The sequence below is a fragment of the Ahaetulla prasina genome, chromosome 4, assembly GCF_028640845.1.
Source record: "Ahaetulla prasina isolate Xishuangbanna chromosome 4, ASM2864084v1, whole genome shotgun sequence".
Taxonomy (NCBI): Eukaryota; Metazoa; Chordata; class Lepidosauria; order Squamata; family Colubridae; genus Ahaetulla; species Ahaetulla prasina.
Window position 1 is genome coordinate 51,150,198 of NC_080542.1, and position 17,495 is coordinate 51,167,692.

The 17,495-nt window shown below is 38.7% G+C and overlaps 1 protein-coding gene across 2 annotated transcripts in view; it reads left to right on the forward strand.

Annotated features, from left to right (window-relative positions):
* The first annotated feature begins 15,436 nt into the window (after positions 1-15,436).
* CDKL2 (cyclin dependent kinase like 2) overlaps positions 15,437-17,495 on the forward strand; it is a 43,981-nt gene continuing 41,922 nt past the window's right edge. For both annotated transcript variants that reach the window (XM_058183293.1, XM_058183292.1), the window contains exon 1: positions 15,437-15,589. The gene's annotated coding sequence lies outside the window, so the exon portion shown is untranslated. The remainder of the gene's footprint in view (positions 15,590-17,495) is intronic.

Here is a 17,495-nt window from a genome sequence, read left to right on the forward strand (position 1 = left end):
ATATGGCAGGGTAAAAAGGCGAGGTTAAAATGAAAATAATACAGGATTCACGGGAAAGAGGTGGTTTAAGAATGCCTAATTTTAAACTATATTATGAAGCAGTAACCCTCTCAGTAATAAGTGACTGGTTTAACTTAACAGAGGAAAGAATTTTGAATATAGAAGGTTATGACTTGTTATATGGATGGCATGCGTACTTATTTTATGGAAAAAAAGTGGATAGGGCTTTTAAGAATCATGTGTTGAGAAGTGCTCTTTATGGTCTGGAATAAATATTCCTATAAATTAGATTATAAGATTCCTATATGGGCGAGCCCTAGACATGCAATAGAGAATATAAATATAGAACAGAAACAGGAAATGATTACATATAAAGAACTTTTGTATGCTGAAGGAGGTAGATTGCAATTAAAATCATTACAGGTATTAAATGAAGAAGGGAGGAATTATACTTGGTTTCAATATGGGCAAATAAGTGCTAGATGGAAAGAAGATCAAAAAATTGGTATAATGCAAAGGGAGGAAAATTTAATAAAGCAAATTAGAAATCAGACCCAGGAGCATATAAAGAGATTGTATAATGTGTTGCTTGAAATAGATTCGGAAAAGGATTTGGTAAAGGATTGTATGATAAAATGGGCACAGAATATTCAGGAACCAATAATGTTGGAAACATGGGAGAAAATTTGGGTTAGAAATGTTAAGTTTACACAAGCACAGAATTTAAGGAAAATTTTTATAAGATGTTTTATAGATGGCATTTAGATCCCAAAAAATTATCATGTATGTATCCTAATATCCAAGCGAAATGTTGGAGGTGTGATTGTGATGATGCTACATATTTTCATATTTGGTGGACTTGCAAGAAAATTAAGGTCTTTTGGATAAGAATTTGGTGGATTATTCAAAATGTACTGAAGAAGAAGATAAAGTTCCTGCCACAATTTTTCCTTTTGGGAATTATAATGGATTGTACAGGGATTGAGACTAAACTGATTTTGAACTTAATAACAGCAGCAAGACTGTTGATTGGACAATACTGGAAGAAAGAAGAGATACCTACAATAGAAGAATGGATATTGAAAGTTATTAATTTGGCTGAGATGGCTAAAATCTCAGCGTTTTAAAAGACAATACGCAGGAAAGATATTTAATTGAATGGAAAAATGGATTGATTATCTACAAAACAGATATCAGATTAAGAAATATCAGATTGCCTTTGAATAATTAGAAAGTTATTTTATGTAATGGGAGGGGTTGGGAGACGAAAAGCTTTGGATGTGGTTATTTGGATTGGACTTTACCTTGTGATTGACCGGGAAGCCGGGGTGGGGAGGAGGGGGTGTTTTGTTTTGTTTTTTTTTTTTGGGAGGGAGGGGGAAAAAAGGGGGAAAATGTTTTTGTTTTTTTTAAAACTCTTTCAATAAAAAAAAAAAAAAAAAAAAAAAAACTAGCAAAGAAAACTAGGAGCAAATCCCACATTCACTAACACTGAAGATATTAGCTAATTGGGTAATAAAATATCTGCAAGCAAACAACCAAGCTCAGCAGCAAGGACTCCACAATTTAACTCTTCAGTTACATTTATTTTTTTATTGCATAAGATTTGCTTCATATATTCACTATAGTTGAGTTTTATTTTGCTTCACTGATTTATCTTGTATGTTTTTCTCATTGCGCTCAATTTAGTTTTCTGGCAATTATATAAATATGGTCTGCCTCCTAATCGCCTAGTCTAGTCTGCAGATAGACATAGAATCATAGGGCTGGAAGGAACTTTGGAGGTCTTCTAGTCTAACCCCCGCACAAGGCAGAAGACCTTATACCATCCTGTGGGATTTCATGGTGATGTCTGATTTAAATAGACCTGCCCATCCTTATCTCTCAAGGGGAGCCAAAACCAATATTTTAAAAATGGAAAATTAACCATATCCTGAAGTTAAATAATAGGCAGTATGGATGGTTTTGTCTAGACTTAATTGCTTACCTTAAAATATTCAAATCTTTTATACCTGGAAAGAAAGTAGGTATTCTACCAGTGAAAACATAAAGTGAGAAAATGAAGCACAATGAGATGGAAAGAATGTAAAACACTTATACCCAGATATACAAAACTATTAAATGTTTTGAAAAACTTGCAGAGGGAATTTGTGCTCTGTTGATTATTATTTCTATCATTGTAAGGCATGATGTCCAAAGAATGCACAAATTTGGAAGGCAGCTGGAGCATCATTCAAAGTGTATCTCTAATGAACATAGCACCACAAATTGCACACACTGAACAAATATTCAAAGCAGTCATAAAGAGCTATAACCAACATAGCATTTAGACTTTAACATGTTAAATTCACGTATATGCCATTCTCAAGGTTTGAATAAGGAATTTAAGCAAATAAACTTGTACATCTTCCACCAACATGTTCTCTGCATCTCATCAGAAGATATAAATTGAACCACAATACATATTCCTCTTTCATTGTGTAGAGTACTGATGTTAAACTCTGAAACAATAGGTGTACATCATTGTCTCATATGAAATTAAATTTCTGGTCTTTTGAGTAGAAGAAATTCTGATAAAAAATGTAGTTCTTCCAGGAAGCTATATTCAAGCTTATTTAAAATAACACAGCAACAACAATATTTGAGTGGAGACTAGATCAGGTCTCCAGGTCATTAACAGTTTTTTCAAGGCAATATAAAGGCTCTGAAATCAAGCAAGATGGTTGAGTAATTTGACATCAGCCATGAATACTCATGTGTAATAAGGTAATACATTATTTCTATTTTCTATTCTATTTTCTCCCAGTCAATCATCTACTTAGATTGCATTAGATCGCTTCAAGTCTTATATCCTCTTGTCAAGATAATGTACACTTGAAAACAAGCTTCTAAAAATGAGTCAATATTACTATATATTGCAAAGCCTTTATAAAAACACCAACTTTCAGTTCCCTTTCCTTTTAGGTTGAAATGCACTGTGAGTATTTGATTGAGACCCGATCCTTATTGTCTCCTCTATTTCTTCAAGCAAGAATGAACTGATGCTAAGATTTTAGTCATCTATAAAGCTGGATGAATATATACATACATACATACATACATACATATACATATATATATATACTTTCAGTAACTTTATTGGCACAATATTAAAAGTGAAAGGCACAAGTGAATAAAATGGCATCAAAATTCAGATATGTAATACAGTATTTTTTCAAAATAGCATAATACTCAATTCCTCATTCAGTTTTACTATGATGAGTTTTGGAAACTCATTTAACAGAAAAAAGTGGACTCAGTTATTAAAAGCATGCAAAATATTGACTCCCAAAGGTGCTTTTTTTTTTTTGCAAATTTTCTTTGAAATTTATGCTGCCTTCCAGTCTGATTTCTAAAATTGTTCTAAAACTACTGCTCAGAATGAAACAATCCAGAAAACGTTTGCCTTCTGGGAGAAAAATCTTATACTTACCTTTAAAAATAAGGAGCTTGACATTTAAACTAATCCGATTGATCTCGACAAGACTCTGAATGAGCACAATTGATCATAATTTAGTTAATAGCAATTTTACCACCTTAAATATAAAAAGTACAATATAGTATTTTCTGGTACATTGTTTCTGCAAAAATTTATTTTGCCAGAAGAAATGAAAGTGAGAATGTTCCATTGTTCCAGTATAATTGGAATATAATTCATTGTATGCAATTCTAAATTCTTGTGCTACTTCATATTTTATCTATTTACATATTGCATTTATGCCCATCACAATATCTTTATCAAAATTACTCTCAATTCATATTAAAATATTTTAAAACAATTATACCAGGCAGTATAATTCTGAATAGAAAATTCAAATGTAGCGTATGTAAAAAATTTCTGGAATTTTTTAATCAGGCAAGTGGCTAACCCAAGGGATAAAAAAAGGAAAATATAGTTGGTATTTAAATCCCATCTGCAATCTGTTTCAATTTTAACAGACTAATGTGCAAACATGCACATTGGCATCTATAAATTTGAAATATTGTCAAATTTTATTAGTTATTCTTGCAAAACTTTCAGGGGAGAAGGAAGAAGTAAATATTTGTCCCCTTTTAGAAATATAAAATCCAAGTGTTACAGAACACATGGAAAGTAATCATGCTTTACAAATGTATCATTTCTGATATTTTTTCACGCAACTTCATTTTTTATGCAAAAGCCCTTCAGTATGTAAATGTTTCAAGAAAAATGTTTCAAGAAAAATGGTTATACTTTTCTATGATTTGACAATGATTATAAAGTTTCACAGCCTGAGAATGCAGATTTATTTATTTTTTATTAAATTTATATGCTGCCCCTCTTGCCTAGAGGGGTCTGTAGGCAACTTGTAATCATGAAAACAACATGTAAAAGATTAAAACAATACTAACACTGAAATGAATGTACATTAATTTAAATTAACAAGATGAAAAAGAAAGGAACACGATGACACAGGGAACAGGTGAAGTTAGACAAGTTCCTAAATCCATCACTATTGGTGGAAATATATAGCACCAGCTATTTCTAGATAGGAATAAAGGTAAAAGTAAAGGTTCCCTTGCACATACGTGCTGTTGTTGCCGACTCTAGGGGGCAGTGCTCATCTCCGTTTCAAAGCCGAAGAGCCAGCGCTGTCTGAAGACGTCTCTGTGGTCATGTGGCGAGCATGACTCAACGCCAAAGGTGCACGGAACGCTGTTACCTTCCCACCAGAGGTGATCCCTATTTTTTCTACTTGCATTTTTATGTGCTTTCGAAACTGCTAGGTTGGCAGAAGCTGGGACAAGCAACGGGAGCTCACCCCGTTACACGGCAGCACTAGGGATTCGAACCGCTGAGCTGCCAACCTTTCGATCGACAAGCTCAACGTCCTAGCCCCTTTCTAGATAGGAATAGCTTGACACAAATAATGTATTTATAAACTAGAAATTATTACAATATGTTTTGTGCAGAGCTAGTTTTCAAATGGATATGGAAGCTACCATTTTCACTTTTTCATTCTAAAGTGAATATACAGTATCATGAATATATTAAATTATTTTTAAGATATCATGTTACCAAATCAAATGCAGGAGTTTCTATTAACATCAAGCTTCACAGAATAACAGTTGTAAGGAATTTTGGAAGTCTCCTAGTCAATCCCTTGCTCAAGCAGAAGTCCCTATAACATTCTGGGCAAATGGCTGTCCAACCTCTTCTTAAAAACCTCCAATAATTGAGCATCTACGGCTTCTGGAAGCAAGCTGTTCCACTGGTCAAATTGTTCTCATTATCAGGAATGTTCTCCTTAGTTATAAGTCATGATTAGTTTCCATTTATTGCTTCTTTTAGGTTGTGATCTTCTTTGTCAAATGCTTTACTGAAATCTAAGAATACTATGTCCACAGCATTTCATTGATCTACTAATTTTGCCACTTTGTCAAAGAATGCAATAAAAATTGTCTGGCGTGATCTGTTTTTGACAAACCCATGTTGGCTTCTGATTATGACGTTGTTTGTCTTTATCTGTTTGCAATTATCTGTTTTGCATCTTTTTCAGAATCTTTTCAGGTTTTGATGTCAGGTAGACATAGAGCTAGAACTGTAGTTTCTTGGATTTGTTTTTTTCCCCTTTTTTGAAGATGGGAACTACATCAACCCTTTTCCAGTCCTATTGTAGTTACCCAGTACTACAGGATCTTTGAAAGATATGATTCAGTGGTTCTGAGATCACATCTGCTGGTTCCTTCAGAACCTTGGGGTGTAATCCATCTAGTCCTGGTGGTTTGAGTTCATCTAGGGTGGACAGGTGTTCCATTTTCTTGCCTATTTTAATTAGTCTGTCATTTACAGTTCTGTTTTTGGCAGTCTGGCCTATTTTTTCCATTTGCATGACAATGCAAAGAATGAATGAAGAAGCTCTGCTTTTTCTCCGCTGCCCATCACTTCCTTGCCATTTTTTCCCAATAGTAATATAAAGTAATACTTTATTATCTGGTGGATTACCATTTTTCTCTGAAAAATTATAATCTAATAAAGATGTCACCTTAACACTGCTACAGAAATGAGTCAATGTGAGAGAAATTCTCGATACAAGAATCCAATTACTATATGGAATTTTCTCCCTATTTCTATTGACAGGATCATCACCTGAAGATTCTTTTTTCCCCCGTGCATGATAAAAGTATTCATATACATCCTTTGTTGGTTGTTATTATAGTTCTTATGCTTGTTATCTTGTATCATAACTTTAACTAGGGTTATGCATATCTTTAAAGAGGTTTGTTCACAAAGCAGTGCCTACTTGGTGTCAGCAGACTGGCAGGTTCATTTTCTTTCCTTGATAACAGACATTTCTGTACACATGATGCAGAAGTAAAAATAAAGTGGCGAATCAAAGTATATATTATCTGGACCCTTTCCAATCAGGTTTCAGACCTCAATATGGAACAGAAACAGCACTGGTCACATGTTGATCTCTGGTGAGTGTGGGATCCATCTTTCCTCTCAACCTCTTAGTGGTTTTCAACATCATTAACCATGGTATCCTTTGGGGCCAGCTCCAGTTGTGGCTGGGCAGCATAGTCCATGGCCACTTCTTTGAGGTATGCCAGATGGCTTGGTACTCTCTTTGCTCCTTGTTAAGGTCTACGTGAAGTCAATGGGAGATCTGCCATCATGGGATGAGATACTATTAGTCACCAGATATAAACTTGAGTACCATCAGTACATTGATGATACTCAAATTTATATCTCCATCCCTGGTGACCTAAGTGATAATATTGCTGCCTTCTTGGGGTAACCCTAACCATGGAGGCTGTGGAGATCTGGATGGAGGACAATAGGCTTTGGCTGAACCTTGCTAAGATCATATTGCTTTGGGGTTGTACAGCTTTGGGAAATAGGACTTTTAACATCTGGATGTGGTTAACATTGTTCTGGATGCAGCTGTACTGCCCACAGACCTGGTGCACAACTTGGGGATTCTCCTGGACTGATAACTCTGCTCAAGGAGCAGTTGACAATCATGGCTAGGAGAATTTTTGTGCAACTTTGTGTGGTGCACCAGTTATGTGCAACTTTGTGTAGTGCCCTTTCCTGGATCAGGAGTATCAATGCTCAGTCACTTAAGTCCTGGTCTTCTCATGCTTGGACTATTGCAATGCTCTCTACATGTTGCTACCCTTGAAGAATATTCAGAAACAGCCGGTGGCGCAAAATGCAGCTACACAGACAGTTCTTGGTACCCCTAAGGAGGAACATGCTAACTGCTGTTCTGTGAGTGCATCGGTTCCCAGTTTGCTTCTGGGTCCAATTCAAGGTGTTAGTTTTTACATTTAAAGCCCTTCATAGAATGATCCAGATCATCTCAGGAACTGACTCATCTCAATAGGATTGGCTCATCACAAACAGCTGTGGACTTCCTGCTGATGGCAAGATCAGATGCGAGGAGTAGTTCTCCATGCTCCTGCGTCAAGTTTTCCCTGTTGGAGGGCTCCAAAAGGCGCTAAAGCCACCCTGTAGGGGTGGTGAAGGAAAGAGGGGTGCCCTGTAGGTCGTGCATAGTCACAACTCTCCTGATTGATCCAGGGCTCTTCCCTCTTACTCTCAATGAGAAGAGGCAGCCATTATGGCTGCTGTGAAGCTGGGACAGCCAAGGCAACAAAGAAAGTGCAGGAACAGTGTAAATTGAACAGTGATTGGAACCGGGTGAGATTATTCTTTTGCTACTTAAAAATTTAACCCTAAAAGGGAAAAAAAATTTCGGAAAAGAGACTCTTAGAACAATTTGTTAAAGTGGTGAAAAATTATTCAGAAAAACCTCTCAGACCTGAAAGAAAGGAACTAAGGGGGAAAAGCAATTTAAAACAATAAATAAAATAAAATATAGAAAATTGTACTTTTAAGCTGGGTAGGTGCTGTTTTGGAAAGGCATTTTAAAATGCTGGAACTTTTTATTTTAATAATTGACTTTGCTTCGACAAATTGAATTAAAATTGGATTAAATATCAGTTAGAATTGAGACAATGCTGAAACCTAAACTGAGGGTGCCACTTACTGTTGAATGGAAAATATTCTATACCCCTACAAGCTTGGGGAAATTTCTGATAAGAGAAATAAACATCTACCTGGAGACCTGTAGTGATACTTATTTTTTATTTATCTATTCTATGACTATTGGAGGCTCAACTGCGAGCTCAAGGAAGAGATCTAATTAAAGTGACCTTTGAATGTTAAGACGCATGATTAAACTTATAAAGTGGATTTAAGGAGACACTTGGAGAGCTTTCTGGACTACTTAAATGGAACTGATTACCTGTGGAACATAAAGAACGATGAATACTGTACTCTCTGAGGAACAACGTTAGGCGTGAAAATAGGTTTTTGGACTATTGAGCAAGAATTGGACTTACTAAAATAAGACAAGATGCTCCATCAGGGAGAAATGAGTGGATTTTTGGAAGAAATAGCATTGCTGTTTCAAAACATTAAAGACATTATGACAAATAACTGTAGAGAGCTAAAGACCCTAATGCATGGCACATATGGGAAACTAGTAAACATTCAACAAGAGAAAATGAATAAAGATCACTATGTCCAGGAAAGGGAGGAAACAACAGAAAGAATGGAGGAAAAGACAGAACACACAAATCAGCAAATAAAGCAAGAGGACAAGAAGGAGAAGTCAATAAAGATAAAAATGACTGATAAATAAAGCAAGGAAAAAGTACTTTAAAAGGTTTAAAAATGGATTGGGATAAGTAGGATGATACTTTTAAAAGGGAGACAGGAGAGATAGGAGCTTGGGTAGATATTCTACAGGCCTGGCAATGTAAGATGGGAAAGATGGGAGAAATAAATAGACTGAATAGTAAAAATGCAGAAGTCCATAAGAGAGAAAGATCCAAGAGAGAAGTATGGGAGGTAATCAAAAAAATTAATAAGAATTGAAACATTAAAATAGGCAAGACATGATGGATAGAAAGGAAAGGTCTTTTAATATAACGGTGGACTGATTGAGGCATGTCTAAAAGTTAGAATAGAGGTGGAAATAAGAGAGAGGGGGAATATTAGTATACACATTTTTATGTAACAGAATAAAAGTAATAATTAGATGGGAAGATTAGTGGTTGGAAGGCAGTATTACTATGTATGTTCAAATAATATTGTGATTGGCATTAGAATGGCACACTGAAACAGTAAACAACTAAATAATGAAGGATTGCCTATTAATACTAAAATTATATAAATTTGATTAATGTGTTAAATATTATTAACATTATTATTTGTATCAAAATGAATGACATCCAGATGCTACAATGTTCATGTACTGATATTGATGTATATTTAAAAATAAATAAATATATACCAAAAAAAAAAAAAGGTTCATCATACCCATGCCAGCAGAAAAGGCAGGGTGTGGATCTCATGGTCAAGAAATTCCAACTGGTGAAGTCCAGGAAAAGAGCCTTTTCTGATGTTTCCTGCCTTCTGGAACATTATGTCCCCCTGAGGTGAGATCTACATGGACTCTTTACTTTCTGAAATGGCCTTAAAATCTAGATCTATTAGTTAATGTAGGGTCTTAATAAGCTCCTGTCATTCCAGAAGTGATTAATGGACTAAGATAAAACCTCACCTGTTCCCCATGTTCATCTTGCTCCCTTCCTTCCCACCTTTGTCAATTTTTAAATCAGTTGTACTCCTAATCTTTGTTTTAAAATTCTGGGTTTTTAAAAATTGACTGTAAGCTACCTCAAATTACCTCTATGCAAGATGGGCAGCATATGCCTAATAAATGGTATTAACATAGTCCCTCTGAGTATTTTCCATCATTAACCCAAGTCCTACTACTCTTCCTTGAGTTGAGACAAAACAATGCAAGCATAAAATTTGCTTCTCCCATCTGCCAGGTGACAATCCTGTACTGCTTGTACTGCTTCTGTTCCAAGTCATTGCCAAATGATGTTATCGTGGTTTGGGAGTGCGCTACACACTATATGCAAGAGCACTTATGTTCTACTCTGGTTTTGTTGTGATTTCAATACATTATGATCCAGCAGGACAATCACCTCAGGAGGAATGGATTAGCCTCCCACCAACATCACCTTGCCCCTCTCATTTCCTATTGGGCCATTTACCAAGGTTTTATTTATTTAAAGGCAAAATACAAAATATATGGGAAAACATCAAGGCAGAAGAATAGAATAGAATAGAATAGAATAGAATAGAATAGAATAGAATAGAATAGAATAGAATAGAATAGAATTTTATTGGCCAAGTGTGATTGGACACACAAGGAATTTGTCTTGGTGCATATGCTCTCAGTGTACATAAAATGGTTCCAAAGAAGAGGGAGGCAAGTTCTGCAGTTATCTTGGACAATAGACCGGGATAACTGAAATTGACTAGTTGCTAGATAATTATTTATTTTATTTTATTTATTTGATTTGATTTTTATACCGCCCTTCTCCCGAAGGACTCAGGGCGGTGTACAGGCATAATAAAACCGACAATACAATATACAAGTTTAAAATACGATTTAAAAAACTTATTTAAATTAGCCCAGTGATTAAAATTTACCATACTAAAACCCCGTTTAAAATTAATAAATATAACATTAAAATCCCAATTTAAGCCAGCCCCGCGCGGATAAAAAGATGAGTCTTGAGTTTGCGACGAAATGTCCGAAGGTCAGGTATTTGGCGTAAACCCGGGGGAAGCTCGTTCCAGAGTGTGGGAGCCCCCACAGAGAAGGCCCTTCCCCTGGGGGCCGCCAGCCGACATTGTTTGGCGGACGGCACCCTGAGAAGTCCCTCTCTGTGGGAGCGTACGGGTCGGTGGGAGGCATGTGGTAACAGCAGGCGGTCCCGTAAGTACCCAGGTCCTAAGCCATGGAGCGCTTTAAAGGTCATAACCAACACCTTAAAGTGCACCCGGAAGGCCACAGGCAGCCAGTGCAGTCTGCGCAGGAGCGGTGTTACATGGGAGCTACGCGTAGCTCCCTCTATAACCCGCGCAACTGCATTCTGGACTAACTGAAGCCTCCGAGCGCACTTCAAGGGGAGCCCCATGTAGAGAGCATTACAGTAATCCAAGCGAGAGGTAGCAGGCGCATGAGTGACTGTGCATAAGGCATCCCGATCAAGGAAGGCGCAACTGCGAACCAGGTGAACCTGGTGGAAGGCCCTCCTGGAGACGGCCGTCAAATGGTCTTCAAACGACAGCCGATCATCCAGGAGGACACCCAAGTTGCGCACCCTATCCTTTGGGGCCAGTAACTCGCCACCAACAGCCAGCCGCGGCTGCAGCTGACTGAATCTGGGTGCCGGCATCCACAGCCACTCCGTCTTGGAGGGATTAAGCTTGAGCCTGTTTCTCCCCATCCAGACCCGTACAGCTTCCAAACACCGGGACAGCACTTCAACAACTTCATTGGGGTGGTCCGGGGTGGAAAGGTACAGCTGGGTGTCGTCAGCGTACTGCTGGTATCTCACCCCGAAACCACTGATGATCTCACCCAGCGGCTTCATGTAGATGTTGAACAGCAGGCGAGAGAATCGACCCTGTGGGACCCCACAAGTGAGGCCCCTCGCGGTCGACCTCTGCCCCCCTGTCAACACCGTCTGCGACCGGTCGGAGAGATAGGAGGAGAACCACCGATATACGGTGCCTCCCACTCCCAATCCCCCCAACCGGCACAGCAGGATACCATGATCGATGGTATCGAACGTCGCTGAGAGGTCTAATAGGACCAGGGCAGAGGAATATCCCCTGTCCCTGGCCCTCCAGAGATCATCCACCAATGCGACCAAAGCTGTCTCCGTGCTGTATCCGGGTCGGAAGCCGGACTGGAATGGGTCTAGATAGACATCTTCATCCAGGTGTTGGGGCAGCTGTCGCGCCACGGCACTCTCTACAACCTTCGCAACAAAGCGAAGGTTGGAGACTGGACGATAATTACCCAAAATAGCTGGGTCCAAAGAGGGCTTCTTAAGGAGGGGTCTCACCACCGCCTCTTTCAAGTCGGCAGGGAAAACCCCGTCCAACAAAGAAGCGTTGATAATCCTCTGGAGCCAGCCTCGTGTCACTAATCATTTCTTACTATATAGAATAGAATAGAATAGAATATTTTTATTTATAGACCGCCCTTCTCCCGAAGGACTTAGGGCGGTGTACAGCCAGGAATAAAATACAGAAAGAAAACAACAATACAAAACTAAAAACAACCCTTAAAAAACCTATTCGATATGGCTACTTATAGATAAAATATTACCCTCTAAAATTTACAAAAAATATATGGAATAAAGAAGTGAATAAAAGTGACAAATAAAAGGAAGCTGTCAAATAAAAGTTGCTGAACTAGATAGATATTTGTTTTGATCAGTGACTAGATGCTGAGCTAAATTATTATTTTCCAGATGCCACAAAGTAGGGATACTCTGGAGTCTGTTTTAGAATGCTGATGGAACTGGAACAATGCTACTACAACCCATGTTATCAAATTAAATAAAATACTGTTCTCCATATCTATTGGAAAGGTTTGTTTTTTCAAAACACAGAAAGTAGAAGAAACCATCTGTTAAAGTACACAAAGTGCTGCTGAACAAGGGAAGCAAAATGATAAAGGCATGCTAGTGATCAGAAGGGAAGGAGGATGTCTGCAGCTCCCAGTGTTATCCAAATACCTCTAAGCTTATAAGTGTTTTTTCCCTAGTGAGACCAGTCTATCAGGACAACCTGGTCTACCCAACTATGGGACAAAGCATACTGCTTCCTCTTGGCTTATAGTTAGAACAAATCTCCTGATCTAGCCTCTAAAATAAAATAAAGCATTAAATATAATAATAACAACAGCAGGTACAACTTTATTTGTGGTCTGAGAACAAGTGATGGAAAAGTTACACATTAAAAACAAACACTGAAACACAAGAAGGGTTAAAAATGAAACAAAAATATGCTGGTTTTCCTTCAAAACATTACACATTTACACACATTGTTTCAGGGGGTGTAATGCAAACACTGGGTTGGGGAGGAAACTAGTTTTATATAGGTATTCTTTGGTTACTGACAACTTAAAGGTAAAGGTAAAGGTTCTCCTTACACATATGTGCTAATCGTTCCCAACTCTAGGGGGCGGTGCTCATCTCCATTTCAAAACCAAAGAGCCAGTGCTGTCCAAAGTCGTCTCATGGTCAGGTGGCCAACATGACTAAACACCAAAGGCGCACAGAACGCTGTTACCTTCCCACCAAAGGCGGTCCCTATTTTTCTACTTGCATTTTTTTACGTGCTTTCAAAATGCTAGGTTGGCAGAAACTGGGACAAGTAACAGCAGCTCACCCTGTTACACAGCACTTGGAATTCGAACCACTGAACTGCTGAACTTTCGATCGACAAGCTCAGCATCTTAGCCACTTAACCACTGCGTCCCTACTGACAACTTAGGGAGGTTCAAATCATGGACTGGGAAATGAGATCAGACCAGTGGTGAAATCCAAATTTTTTACTACCGGTTCTATGGGCATGGCTTGGTGGGCATGGTGTGGCTTGATGGGTGTGACTTGGTGGGCATGGCAGGGCAAGGATACTGCAAAATCTCCATTCCCACCCCACTCCAGGGAAAGGATACTGCAAAATCTCCATTCCCTCCCCACTCCTGGGGGAAGGATATTGCAAAATCTCCATTCCCACACCACCAAAAATAATTGCTACCAACCTGCCTTCCATTGAGGACCTGTATACTGCACGAATCAAGAAGAGGGCCGTGAAAATATTTGCAGATCCCTCGCATCCTGGACATAAACTGTTTCAACTACTACCCTCAAAATGATGCTATAGAGCACTGCACACCAGAACAACTAGACATAAGAACAGTTTTTTCCCGAAGGCCATCACTCTGCTAAACAAATAATTCCATCAACACTGTCAGACTATTTACTGAATCTGCACTACTATTAATCGTTTCATAGTTCCCATCATCAATCTCTTTCCACTTATGACTGTACGACTATAACTTATTGCTGGCAATCCTTATGATTTATATTGATATTATATATATATATATATATATATATATATATATATATATATATATATATATATATATATATATATATATATATATATATATATATATATTGACCATCAATTGTGTTGTAAATGTTGTACCTTGATGAACGTATCTTTTCTTTTATGTACACTGACAGCATATGCACCAAGACAAATTCCTTGTGTGTCCAATCACACTTGGCCAATAAAAAATTCTCTGGGGCCAGCCCAAGGTGGCATTTGCCAGTTCTCCGAATTACTCAAAATTTCTGCTACCGGTTCTCCAGAACCTGTCAGAATCTGCTGTATTTCACCCCTGGATCAGACCTATTTAGGAAGACTGTGTCAGTACCACATGGTGGTTCAGTGGTAATACACAAGAGGGGGCAAGACTGTCTCAAGGCTCATTCTCTCAAAGTGAATTGCCTTGTCAAGGTGGATTGCAGCTGATCTGCACAAACCTTGTTTTAATCTCTTGTAATTTAATTTATATAGTTGTTTTGGGGACTTTAATGTATTAAAAGGGGGCATATTGGGGAAATGGAAACCTTTCCATGTTCCAAATGCCAGACATAGTTCTCTGGCTTTGGCACCAAAAGGAAGGAGTTGTTTTCTCACTTCAAATGAGGTCAGACCTGATTTTGTATTATAATGACTGGGGACCGAAATAGCTGTTGGATATTTCGTTTAAGATATAGTGGATTGTTTCTACGCTCAGGAATAGTAAGATTCTCCCATTTAAATTCTCAGAGCCCCACTTCTATTTTGATGCTCCATTTTGGGAAACAGCAGCCTTGGAAGAAATGACGCACTGTTAAAAAAGCTTCTGCTCCGAAGAAGAAAAGAAGGAAAAGGCGATAGTGGCACGCTCGGGGCATCAATCCTGCCTTCGAGTCTCTGAGCTTTTCATCACTAAAAGAATTGAAGCATCCTGTAAACCGCCGGCAACTCCCTCCCCCTCCCCCAACTTGTCCGAGCCCAAGTTTTGCGCAGCCATAACCTACTATTTTCTCTGCCGCAAAGTAAAAAGGATAGGGAAGAGAGAAGCAGGGAAAGGTATTTCTTGTCCTTTACCGCGAAGCCTGGGTTTTGTTATACATCGCTGGCTAATTTTTCTTCCTCAAGCCTTTTTCTGACTGATCTACTCTCCATCCTTGGGAAACGGCACTTGCTTCTTTATTGGATAAACATCATTCAACTTTATTATTGACTGCATATATGCCTCAGATTGAGGAGTATAAGATCAGGATCTCCACTGATACATCTTCCACCAGAACCTGAAGTTGCCCCTCCTTTCCTGGCGGCGTACATCGGCCACTGCTCCTGCTATGTGTTGTGCAAGAGCAAGCAGACTGTTGCCATTGGTTACTGCCAGGGCCTTTGCGTTCCATTCTCGCAGCCGCGGCTAAGCTCGCGTTGTACGAATCCTCACTTCTTCGCATAGGTTTGTGGCTCCCCAAGAAGCCTTGCAGCTGAGTGGGTGATGGTGGTAGGCACGGGCAAGCTTCGCCAGGGAACTTTGCCAGCGGAACAGGCTCGGTAAGTTGCGTTCACTACTGCAGGTGCAAATAACTCCGGGATCAGAAATAATGCAGTCTGGATTTTATATTCAGATAATGTTACTGTTTTGCCAAAAGGAAGGAGGACAGCGAAGTAACAAGGCCTGCAGTAAGATTTATGGTGCAGACACTTTCGATAGCGTACTCACTGACCTTCCTGTCCCGGAGACCCCAGTCCTGCCAGAGAAAGGCAACTCGGAGAATGGCTCCGGAAGAGCGGGTTGGAGACGGAATACTGATCCTGTACGAATTTGTAGCGCTCCCCGCTTTAAATATCTACATGAAAATATGGGATGAGATCCTTTGAGTTTGGTAGCTTAGTTAGGAGATTGCGGTCCTCCAATCTCTCGAGTCAAACGTGGAATGTCCACCTGAGGTGAGATCAGAAAATCGGTTTTGTACACTATTACCAAGCGTGGATGGTGAGTCTAGGCAGCAAGTAACCAAGATGGAATGTGATTTCAACAGTAGCTTTGCTATTTTGGAAGTCCTACTAAGGCCGGTATTTTAGGGCCTCCTATTGGTGGCTCAAGATAGGAATGGCCCTTTTTTTTTTTTTACTAGAAGCTAGTTTGTCACTTTGGTTTTGTATGTTCTGTGACTTCTAAACCTATTACAGTACTGTCTTGATTGCTACAGGCACTATAATGTGCTTCCAGATAGTTTAATTTTATTTCTCCGGGTATTTAACTATTTTTCCAAGTCGTTTTTCAATTTTTTTCAGGAGCTGTAATTAGATATGAGAGGGGGAAGGGGAAAGTTGAAATCAGCAAAATGGGACTTGCATCATAACACTGCCTGTTACCTCCGTCCTACCTGTGCCATTTCATGAATGCTCCAAACAGGCAAATCTCATATTGCAGCACTCCATCTGTCATCTTGCTGATTTTTGACTCTCCTCCCTTTCTAAATTCCACTATCTAGAATCCTAATTCAAAGGAACATTTTTTTCAGTGGTAAATTTTTTTTACTACTGGTTCTATGGGTTGGCTTGGTGGGCGTGGTGTGGCTTGGTGGGCGTGGCAGAAGAAGGATACTGCAAAATCCCCATTTCCAGCCCATACTGAGGCCAGGCAGAGGTGGTATTTGCCAGTTCTCCGAACTGCTCAAAATTTTCACTACCTGTTCTCCAGAACCTGTCAGAACCTACTGGATTTCACCCCTGATTTTTTTTCATACAGCCTTTCATAGTAGCGATCCAGCTTTCTTGGACATAAAACCATGGCTTGAGCCAGTTTGATTCAATTAAGGCACCTGGCTAAAAAACAAAGAAATTGAGCTTTAGCCTATCATAGGCAAAAAAACCTGGGTCGGTGACTCAGGGCCACTTTCTCTTAGTCCAACTCACATTGCAGGATATTGTTGTGGGGCAAATAAGAAGAAGGAGTATGTTCCTCCTCTTATTTATTAAAAAATAGGTGGGATAAAAAATTGATACATATCTTGTTTGTATAATACTTATTTTCAATGGCAATTGGAGTTTTATTAAGGGAGATAGTAGGAGAGACTTCCTTCCCATGAAAACTCTATTAAAATTGTACTTTTGCAATCCATTCAAGATTGGTTAAAAAAAAAGACACACATTGCTAGACATTTTGAACTGCATATGCTAGACATTTTGAACTGCATTTGACATGCCTTTGAAATTACATACTTTTAAACATAGGTAAAACATTTGTATTTCTAAAATAGCTGCTGCCCTGTGAGAGTACAGTCAGACTAAATTTCTGCGAGTGACAAAAGGGATCTCAGATGGATTCACACATTTTCCATTTATGCTTTGCCTATAACTTTGTAGTATATATGAAGCATAGTTTACTTGCGTTCCGCCCCTAATAGTATGACTTTATGATGAATTTGCAGACTTTCATCTATTTGTTTTATTA